The following is a 12,124-nucleotide window of genomic DNA, read 5'->3' on the forward strand; positions in this document are numbered from 1 at the left end:
CCCAGTAACACAGACACACAATTACACCAAGTAACAAAGACATACACTGACACCAAGTCACAAAGACACACACTGACACCCAGTAACAAAGACATACACTGACACCTAGTCACAATGACATACACTGATACCCAGTGACAAAGACATACACTTCCACCAAGTAACAAAGACAGACAATTACACCAAGTAACAAAGACATACACGTACACCAAGTATTTGACATCCACTTACACCAAGTAACAAAGACATACACTGATACCCAGTAACACAGACATACACTTACACCAAGTAACAAAGACATACACTTAAACCAAGTAACAAAGACAGACAATTACACCAAGTAAGAAAGACATAAACTTACACCAAGTAACAAAGACAGACAATTACACCCAGTAACACAGACATACACTTACACCAAGTAACAAAGACATACACTGACACCAAGGAACAAAGACATACACTTACACCAAGTAACAAAGACAGACAATTACACCAATTAACAAAGACATACACTTACACCAAGTAACAAAGACATACACTTAAACCAAGTAACAAAGACAGACAATTACACCAAGTAAGAAAGACATAAACTTACACCAAGTAACAAAGACAGACAATTACACCCAGTAACACAGACATACACTTACACCAAGTAACAAAGACATACACTGACACCAAGGAACAAAGACATACACTTACACCAAGTAACAAAGACAGACAATTACACCAATTAACAAAGACATACACTTACACCAAGTAACAAAGACAGACAATTACACCCAGTAACAAAGACGTACACTTACACCAAGTATTTTGACATACACTGACACCAAGTAACAAAGACATACACTGATACACAGTAACACAGACACACACTTACACCAAGTAACAAAGAGATACACTGACATCAAGTCACAAAGACACACACTGACACCCAGTAACAAAGACATACACTGACACCAAGTCACAAAGCCAGACACTGATACCAAGTGACAAAGACATACACTGATACCCAGTGACAAAGACATACACTTACACCAAGTAACTAAGACAGACAATTACACCAAGTAACAAAGACATACACTTACACCAAGTATTTTGACATACACTGACACCAAGTAACAAAGACATACACTGATACCCAGTAACACAGACACACACTTACACCAAGTAACAAAGACATACACTTAGACCAAGTAACAAAGACAGACAATTACACCAAGTAAAAAGACAGACAATTACACACAGTAACAAAGACATACAATGATACCCAGTAAAACAGACACACACTTACACCAAGTAACAAAGACACACACTGACACCAAGTCACAAAGACACACACTGACACCCAGTAACAAAGACATACACTGACACCAAGTCACAAAGACATACACTGATACACAGTAAAACAGACACACTTACACCAAGTAACACAGACATACACTGACACCAAGTAACACAGACACACGCTTACAACAAGTAACAAAGACATACACTTACACCAAGTAACAAAGACAGACAATTACACCAAGTCACAAAGACATACACTGATACCAAGTCACAAAGACATACACTGACACCAAGTAACAAAGACATACACTGACACAAAGTAACAAAGACAGACAATTACACCAAGTAACAAAGACATACACTTACAGCAAGTATTTTGACAAAGACTGACACCAAGTATCAAAGACATACACTGACACCCAGTAACACAGACACACACTTACACCAAGTAACAAAGACATACACTGACACCAAGTCACAAAGACACACACTGACACCCAGTAACAAAGACATACACTGACACCAAGTCGCAAAGACTTACACTGAGAACCAGTTAAACAGACACACTTACACCAAGTAACACAGACATACACTGACACCCAGTAACACAAACACACACTTACACCAAGCAACGAAGACATACACTGACACCCAGTAACAAAGACATACACTGACACCCAGTAACTCAGACACACACGGACACCAAGTAACAAAGACACAGACTTACACCAAGTAACACAAACACACACTGACTCCCAGTAACACAGAGAAACACTGATAAACAGTAACAAAGACATACACTGACACCAAGTAAAACAGACACACACTGACACCCAGTAACAAAGACATACACTGACACCAAGTCACAAAGACATACACTGATACCAAGTCACAAAGACATACACTGATACCCAGTGACAAAGACATACACTTGCACCAAGTAACAAAGACAGACAATTACACCAAGTAACAAAGACATACACTTCCACCAAGTATTTTGACATACACTGACACCAAGTTACAAAGAAATACACTGATACGCAGTAACACAGACACACAATTACACCAAGTAACAAAGCCATACACTGACGCCAAGTCACAAAGACACACACTGACACTCAGTAACAAAGACATACACTGACACCAAGTCACAAAGACATACACTGATACCCAGTGACAAAGACACACACTTACACCAAGTAACAAAGACAGACAATTACACCAAGTAACAAAGACATACACTTACAACAAGTATTTTGACATACACTGACACCAAGTAACAAAGACATACACTGATACCCAGTAACACAGACATACACTTACACCAAGTAACAAAGACATACACTTACACAAAGTAACAAAGACAGACAATTACACCAAGTAACAAAGAGATACACTTACACCAAGTAACAAAGACAGACAATTACACCCAGTAACAAAGACATACACAGATACCCAGTAACACAGACACACAATTGCACCAAGTAACAAAGACATACACTGACACCAAGTAACAAACACATACACTGACACCCAGTAACACAGACAGACACGGACACCAAGTAACAAAGACACAGACTTACACCAAGTAACACCGACACACACTGACACCCAGTAACACAGACATGCACTGACACCAAGTAACAAAGACATACACTGATTCCCAGTAACACAGGCACATACTGGGGGGGGGGGGGGGGGGGGGTGAGGGGGGCACATTGGCGCAGTGGTTAGCAACGCAGCCTCACAGCTCCAGGGACCCGGGTTCGATTCTGGGTACTGCCTGTGCGGAGTTTGCAAGTTCTCCCTGTGTCTGCGTGGGTTTCCTACGGGTGCTCCGGCTTCCTCCCACATGCCAAAGACTTGCAGGTTGATAGGTTAATTGGCCATCATAAATTGCCCCTAGTATAGGTCGGTGGTAGGGAAATATATAGGGACAGGTGGGGATGTGATAGGAATACGGGATTAGTGTAGGATTAGTATGAATAGGTGGTTGATGGTCGTGACAGACACGGTGGGCCGAAGGGCCTGTTGAAGTGCTGTATCTCTAAACTAAACTAAATACTGACACCTAGTGTCACAGATAAACACTGACACCCAGTAACACAAACAAACACACACTGACACCCAGTAACACAGAGAAACACTGATAACCAGTAACAAAGACATACACTGACACCAAGTAACACAGACACACACTGACACCCAGTAACAAAGACATACACTGATACCCAGTAACACAGACAAACACTGACACCAAGTAACAAAGACATACACTTACACCTAGTATTTTGACACACACTGACACCAAGTAACAAAGACATACACTGATACCCAGTAACACAGACACACACTTACACCAAGTAACAAAGACATACAATGACACCAAGTCACAAAGACACACACTGACACCCAGTAACAAAGATATACACTGACACCTAGTCACAAAGACATACACTGATACCCAGCAACACAGACCCACACTTACACCAAGTAACACAGACATACACTGACACCCAGTAACACAGACACACAATTTCACCAAGTAACAAAGACATACACTGACACGCAGTAACTCAGACACACACGGACACCAAGTAACAAAGACACAGACTTACACCAAGTAACACAAACACACACTGACTCCCAGTAACACAGAGAAACACTGATAAACAGTAACAAAGACATACACTGACACCAAGTAAAACAGACACACACTGACACCCAGTAACAAAGACATACACTGACACCAAGTCACAAAGACATACACTGATACCAAGTCACAAAGACATACACTGATACCCAGTGACAAAGACATACACTTGCACCAAGTAACACAGACAGACAATTACACCAAGTAACAAAGACATACACTTCCACCAAGTATTTTGACATACACTGACACCAAGTAACAAAGAAATACACTGATACGCAGTAACACAGACACACAATTACACCAAGTAACAAAGCCATACACTGACGCCAAGTCACAAAGACACACACTGACACTCAGTAACAAAGACATACACTGACACCAAGTCACAAAGACATACACTGATACCCAGTGACAAACACACACACTTACACCAAGTAACAAAGACAGACAATTACACCAAGTAACAAAGACATACACTTACAACAAGTATTTTGACATACACTGACACCAAGTAACAAAGACATACACTGATACCCAGTAACACAGACATACACTTACACCAAGTAACAAAGACATACACTTACACCAAGTAAAAAAGACAGACAATTACACCAAGTAACAAAGAGATACACTGACATCAAGTCACAAAGACACACACTGACACCCAGTAACAAAGACATACACTGACACCAAGTCACAAAGCCAGACACTGATACCAAGTGACAAAGACATACACTGATACCCAGTGACAAAGACATACACTTACACCAAGTAACTAAGACAGACAATTACACCAAGTAACAAAGACATACACTTACACCAAGTATTTTGACATACACTGACACCAAGTAACAAAGACATACACTGATACCCAGTAACACAGACACACACTTACACCAAGTAACAAAGACATACACTTAGACCAAGTAACAAAGACAGACAATTACACCAAGTAAAAAGACAGACAATTACACACAGTAACAAAGACATACAATGATACCCAGTAAAACAGACACACACTTACACCAAGTAACAAAGACACACACTGACACCAAGTCACAAAGACACACACTGACACCCAGTAACAAAGACATACACTGACACCAAGTCACAAAGACATACACTGATACACAGTAAAACAGACACACTTACACCAAGTAACACAGACATACACTGACACCAAGTAACACAGACACACGCTTACAACAAGTAACAAAGACATACACTTACACCAAGTAACAAAGACAGACAATTACACCAAGTCACAAAGACATACACTGATACCAAGTCACAAAGACATACACTGACACCAAGTAACAAAGACATACACTGACACAAAGTAACAAAGACAGACAATTACACCAAGTAACAAAGACATACACTTACAGCAAGTATTTTGACAAAGACTGACACCAAGTATCAAAGACATACACTGACACCCAGTAACACAGACACACACTTACACCAAGTAACAAAGACATACACTGACACCAAGTCACAAAGACACACACTGACACCCAGTAACAAAGACATACACTGACACCAAGTCGCAAGACTTACACTGAGAACCAGTTAAACAGACACACTTACACCAAGTAACACAGACATACACTGACACCCAGTAACACAAACACACACTTACACCAAGCAACGAAGACATACACTGACACCCAGTAACAAAGACATACACTGACACCCAGTAACTCAGACACACACGGACACCAAGTAACAAAGACACAGACTTACACCAAGTAACACAAACACACACTGACTCCCAGTAACACAGAGAAACACTGATAAACAGTAACAAAGACATACACTGACACCAAGTAAAACAGACACACACTGACACCCAGTAACAAAGACATACACTGACACCAAGTCACAAAGACATACACTGATACCAAGTCACAAAGACATACACTGATACCCAGTGACAAAGACATACACTTGCACCAAGTAACAAAGACAGACAATTACACCAAGTAACAAAGACATACACTTCCACCAAGTATTTTGACATACACTGACACCAAGTTACAAAGAAATACACTGATACGCAGTAACACAGACACACAATTACACCAAGTAACAAAGCCATACACTGACGCCAAGTCACAAAGACACACACTGACACTCAGTAACAAAGACATACACTGACACCAAGTCACAAAGACATACACTGATACCCAGTAACACAGACATACACTTACACCAAGTAACAAAGAAATACACTTACACAAAGTAACAAAGACAGACAATTACACCAAGTAACAAAGACATACACTTACAACAAGTATTTTGACATACACTGACACCAAGTAACAAAGACATACACTGATACCCAGTAACACAGACATACACTTACACCAAGTAACAAAGACATACACTTACACAAAGTAACAAAGACAGACAATTACACCAAGTAACAAAGAGATACACTTACACCAAGTAACAAAGACAGACAATTACACCCAGTAACAAAGACATACACAGATACCCAGTAACACAGACACACAATTGCACCAAGTAACAAAGACATACACTGACACCAAGTAACAAACACATACACTGACACCCAGTAACACAGACAGACACGGACACCAAGTAACAAAGACACAGACTTACACCAAGTAACACAGACACACACTGACACCCAGTAACACAGACATGCACTGACACCAAGTAACAAAGACATACACTGATTCCCAGTAACACAGGCACATACTGGGGGGGGGGGGGGGGGGTGAGGGGGGCACATTGGCGCAGTGGTTAGCAACGCAGCCTCACAGCTCCAGGGACCCGGGTTCGATTCTGGGTACTGCCTGTGCGGAGTTTGCAAGTTCTCCCTGTGTCTGCGTGGGTTTCCTACGGGTGCTCCGGCTTCCTCCCACATGCCAAAGACTTGCAGGTTGATAGGTTAATTGGCCATCATAAATTGCCCCTAGTATAGGTCGGTGGTAGGGAAATATATAGGGACAGGTGGGGATGTGATAGGAATACGGGATTAGTGTAGGATTAGTATGAATAGGTGGTTGATGGTCGTGACAGACACGGTGGGCCGAAGGGCCTGTTGAAGTGCTGTATCTCTAAACTAAACTAAATACTGACACCTAGTGTCACAGATAAACACTGACACCCAGTAACACAAACAAACACACACTGACACCCAGTAACACAGAGAAACACTGATAACCAGTAACAAAGACATACACTGACACCAAGTAACACAGACACACACTGACACCCAGTAACAAAGACATACACTGATACCCAGTAACACAGACAAACACTGACACCAAGTAACAAAGACATACACTTACACCTAGTATTTTGACACACACTGACACCAAGTAACAAAGACATACACTGATACCCAGTAACACAGACACACACTTACACCAAGTAACAAAGACATACAATGACACCAAGTCACAAAGACACACACTGACACCCAGTAACAAAGATATACACTGACACCTAGTCACAAAGACATACACTGATACCCAGCAACACAGACCCACACTTACACCAAGTAACACAGACATACACTGACACCCAGTAACACAGACACACAATTTCACCAAGTAACAAAGACATACACTGACACGCAGTAACTCAGACACACACGGACACCAAGTAACAAAGACACAGACTTACACCAAGTAACACAAACACACACTGACTCCCAGTAACACAGAGAAACACTGATAAACAGTAACAAAGACATACACTGACACCAAGTAAAACAGACACACACTGACACCCAGTAACAAAGACATACACTGACACCAAGTCACAAAGACATACACTGATACCAAGTCACAAAGACATACACTGATACCCAGTGACAAAGACATACACTTGCACCAAGTAACAAAGACAGACAATTACACCAAGTAACAAAGACATACACTTCCACCAAGTATTTTGACATACACTGACACCAAGTAACAAAGAAATACACTGATACGCAGTAACACAGACACACAATTACACCAAGTAACAAAGCCATACACTGACGCCAAGTCACAAAGACACACACTGACACTCAGTAACAAAGACATACACTGACACCAAGTCACAAAGACATACACTGATACCCAGTGACAAACACACACACTTACACCAAGTAACAAAGACAGACAATTACACCAAGTAACAAAGACATACACTTACAACAAGTATTTTGACATACACTGACACCAAGTAACAAAGACATACACTGATACCCAGTAACACAGACATACACTTACACCAAGTAACAAAGACATACACTTACACCAAGTAACAAAGACAGACAATTACACCAAGTAACAAAGAGATACACTTACACCAAGTAACAAAGACAGAAAATTACACCCAGTAACAAATACATACACAGATACCCAGTAACACAGACACACAATTGCACCAAGTAACAAAGACATACACTGACACCAAGTAACAAACACATACACTGACACCCAGTAACACAGACAGACACGGACACCAAGTAACAAAGACACAGACTTACACCAAGTAACACAGACACACACTGACACCCAGTAACACAGACATGCACTGACACCAAGTAACAAAGACATACACTGATTCCCAGTAACACAGGCACATACTGGGGGGGGGGGGGGGTGAGGGGGGCACATTGGCGCAGTGGTTAGCAACGCAGCCTCACAGCTCCAGGGACCCGGGTTCGATTCTGGGTACTGCCTGTGCGGAGTTTGCAAGTTCTCCCTGTGTCTGCGTGGGTTTCCTACGGGTGCTCCGGCTTCCTCCCACATGCCAAAGACTTGCAGGTTGATAGGTTAATTGGCCATCATAAGTTGCCCCTAGTATAGGTCGGTGGTAGGGAAATATATAGGGACAGGTGGGGATGTGATAGGAATACGGGATTAGTGTAGGATTAGTATGAATAGGTGGTTGATGGTCGTTTCAGACACGGAGGGCCGAAGGGCCTGTTGAAGTGCTGTATCTCTAAACTAAACTAAATACTGACACCTAGTGTCACAGATAAACACTGACACCCAGTAACACAAACAAACACACACTGACACCCAGTAACACAGAGAAACACTGATAACCAGTAACAAAGACATACACTGACACCAAGTAACACAGACACACACTGACACCCAGTAACAAAGACATACACTGATACCCAGTAACACAGACAAACACTGACACCAAGTAACAAAGACATACACTTACACCTAGTATTTTGACACACACTGACACCAAGTAACAAAGACATACACTGATACCCAGTAACACAGACACACACTTACACCAAGTAACAAAGACATACAATGACACCAAGTCACAAAGACACACACTGACACCCAGTAACAAAGATATACACTGACACCTAGTCACAAAGACATACACTGATACCCAGCAACACAGACCCACACTTACACCAAGTAACACAGACATACACTGACACCCAGTAACACAGACACACACTTACACCAAGTAACAAAGACATACACGGACACCCAGTAACAAAGACATACACTGACAGCCAGTAACACAGACACACACGGACACCAAGTAACAAAGACACAGACTTACACCAAGTAACACAGACACACACTGACACCCAGTAACACAGACACACACTTACACCAAGTAACACAGACATACACTGACACCAAGTAACAAAGACATACACTGATACCCAGTAACAAAGGCCCACACTGTGCGGGGGGGGGGGGGGGCACATTGGCGCAGTGGTTGTCACCGCAGCCTGACAGCTCCAGGGACACGGGTTCGATTCTGGGTACTGCCTGTGCGGAGTTTGAAAGTTCTCCCTGTGTCTGCGTGGGTTTCCTCCGGGTGCTCGGGCTTCCTCCCACATGCCAAAGACTTGCAGGTTGATAGGTTAATTGGCCATCATAAATTGCCCCTAGTATAGGTAGGTGGTAGGGAAATATATAGGGACAGGTGGGGATGTGATAGGAATACGGGATTAGTGTAGGATTAGTATAAATGGGTGATTGATGGTCGGCACAGACTCGGTGGGCCGAAGGGCCTGTTAAAGTGCTGCATCTCGAAAGTAAACTAAATACTGACACCTAGTGTCCCAGATACACACTGACACCCAGTAACACAAACAAACACACACTGACACCCAATAACACAGAGAAACACTGATAAACAGTAACAAAGACATACACTGACACCAAGTAACACAGACACACACTGACACCCAGTAACAAAGACATACACTGATACCCAGTAACACAGACAAACACTGACACCAAGTAACAAAGACATACACTTACACCTAGTATTTTGACACACACTGACACCAAGTAACAAAGACATACACTGATACCCAGTAACACAGACACACACTTACACCAAGTAACAAAGACATACAATGACACCAAGTCACAAAGACACACACTGACACCCAGTAACAAAGATATACACTGACACCTAGTCACAAAGACATACACTGATACCCAGCAACACAGACCCACACTTACACCAAGTAACACAGACATACACTGACACCCAGTAACACAGACACACACTTACACCAAGTAACAAAGACATACACGGACACCCAGTAACAAAGACATACACTGACAGCCAGTAACACAGACACACACGGACACCAAGTAACAAAGACACAGACTTACACCAAGTAACACAGACACACACTGACACCCAGTAACACAGACACACACTTACACCAAGTAACACAGACATACACTGACACCAAGTAACAAAGACATGCACTGATACCCAGTAACAAAGGCACACACTGTGCGGGGGGGGGGGCACATTGGCGCAGTGGTTGTCACCGCAGCCTGACAGCTCCAGGGACACGGGTTCGATTCTGGGTACTGCCTGTGCGGAGTTTGAAAGTTCTCCCTGTGTCTGCGTGGGTTTCCTCCGGGTGCTCGGGCTTCCTCCCACATGCCAAAGACTTGCAGGTTGATAGGTTAATTGGCCATCATAAATTGCCCCTAGTATAGGTAGGTGGTAGGGAAATATATAGGGACAGGTGGGGATGTGATAGGAATACGGGATTAGTGTAGGATTAGTATAAATGGGTGACTGATGGTCGGCACAGACTCGGTGGGCCGAAGGGCCTGTTAAAGTGCTGCATCTCGAAAGTAAACTAAATACTGACACCTAGTGTCCCAGATACACACTGACACCCAGTAACACAAACAAACACACACTGACACCCAATAACACAGAGAAACACTGATAAACAGTAACAAAGACATACACTGACACCAAGTAACACAGACACACACTGACACCCAGTAACAAAGACATACACTGACACCAAGTCACAAAGACATACACTGATACCAAGTCACAAATACATACACTGATACCCAGTAACACAGACACACACTGACACCAAGTAACAAAGACATACACTGACACAAAGTAACAAATACATACACTGTCCCCAAGTCACATAGACACACACTGACACCCAGTAACAAAGACATACACTGACATCAAGTCACAAAGACATACACTGATAACCAGTAACACAGACCCACACTTACACCAAGTAACACAGACATGCACTGACACCCAGTAACACAGACACACACTTACACCAAGTAACAAAGACATACACGGACACCCATTAACAAACACATATACTGACACCACGTAACACAGACACACACTGACACCCAGTAACACAGACTCACACTTACACCAAGTAACAAAGACATACACTGACACCAAGTCACAAAGACATAAACTGACACCAAGTAACACAGGCACACACTGACACCCAGTAACACAGACACACACTTACACCAAGTAACAAAGACATAAACTGACGCCAAGTCACAAAGACACACACTGACACCCAGTAACAAAGACACACACTGATACACAGTAACAAAGACATACACTGATACCCAGTAACACAGACACACACTTACACCCAGTAACAAAGACATACACTTACACCAAGTATTTTGACATACACTTACACCAAGTAACAAAGACATACACTGACACCAAGTCACAAACACATACACTGACGCCAAGTAACAAAGACATACACTGATAGCCAGTAACACAGACACACACTGACACCCAGTTAGAAACACACACTGGCCCCCAGTAACACATACACACACTGACCCCCCGTAACACAGACATACACTGACACCAAGTCTCAAAGACACA

This window comes from Heterodontus francisci, chromosome 22 (genome assembly GCF_036365525.1).
Source record: "Heterodontus francisci isolate sHetFra1 chromosome 22, sHetFra1.hap1, whole genome shotgun sequence".
In the NCBI taxonomy this organism is placed as follows: domain Eukaryota; kingdom Metazoa; phylum Chordata; class Chondrichthyes; order Heterodontiformes; family Heterodontidae; genus Heterodontus; species Heterodontus francisci.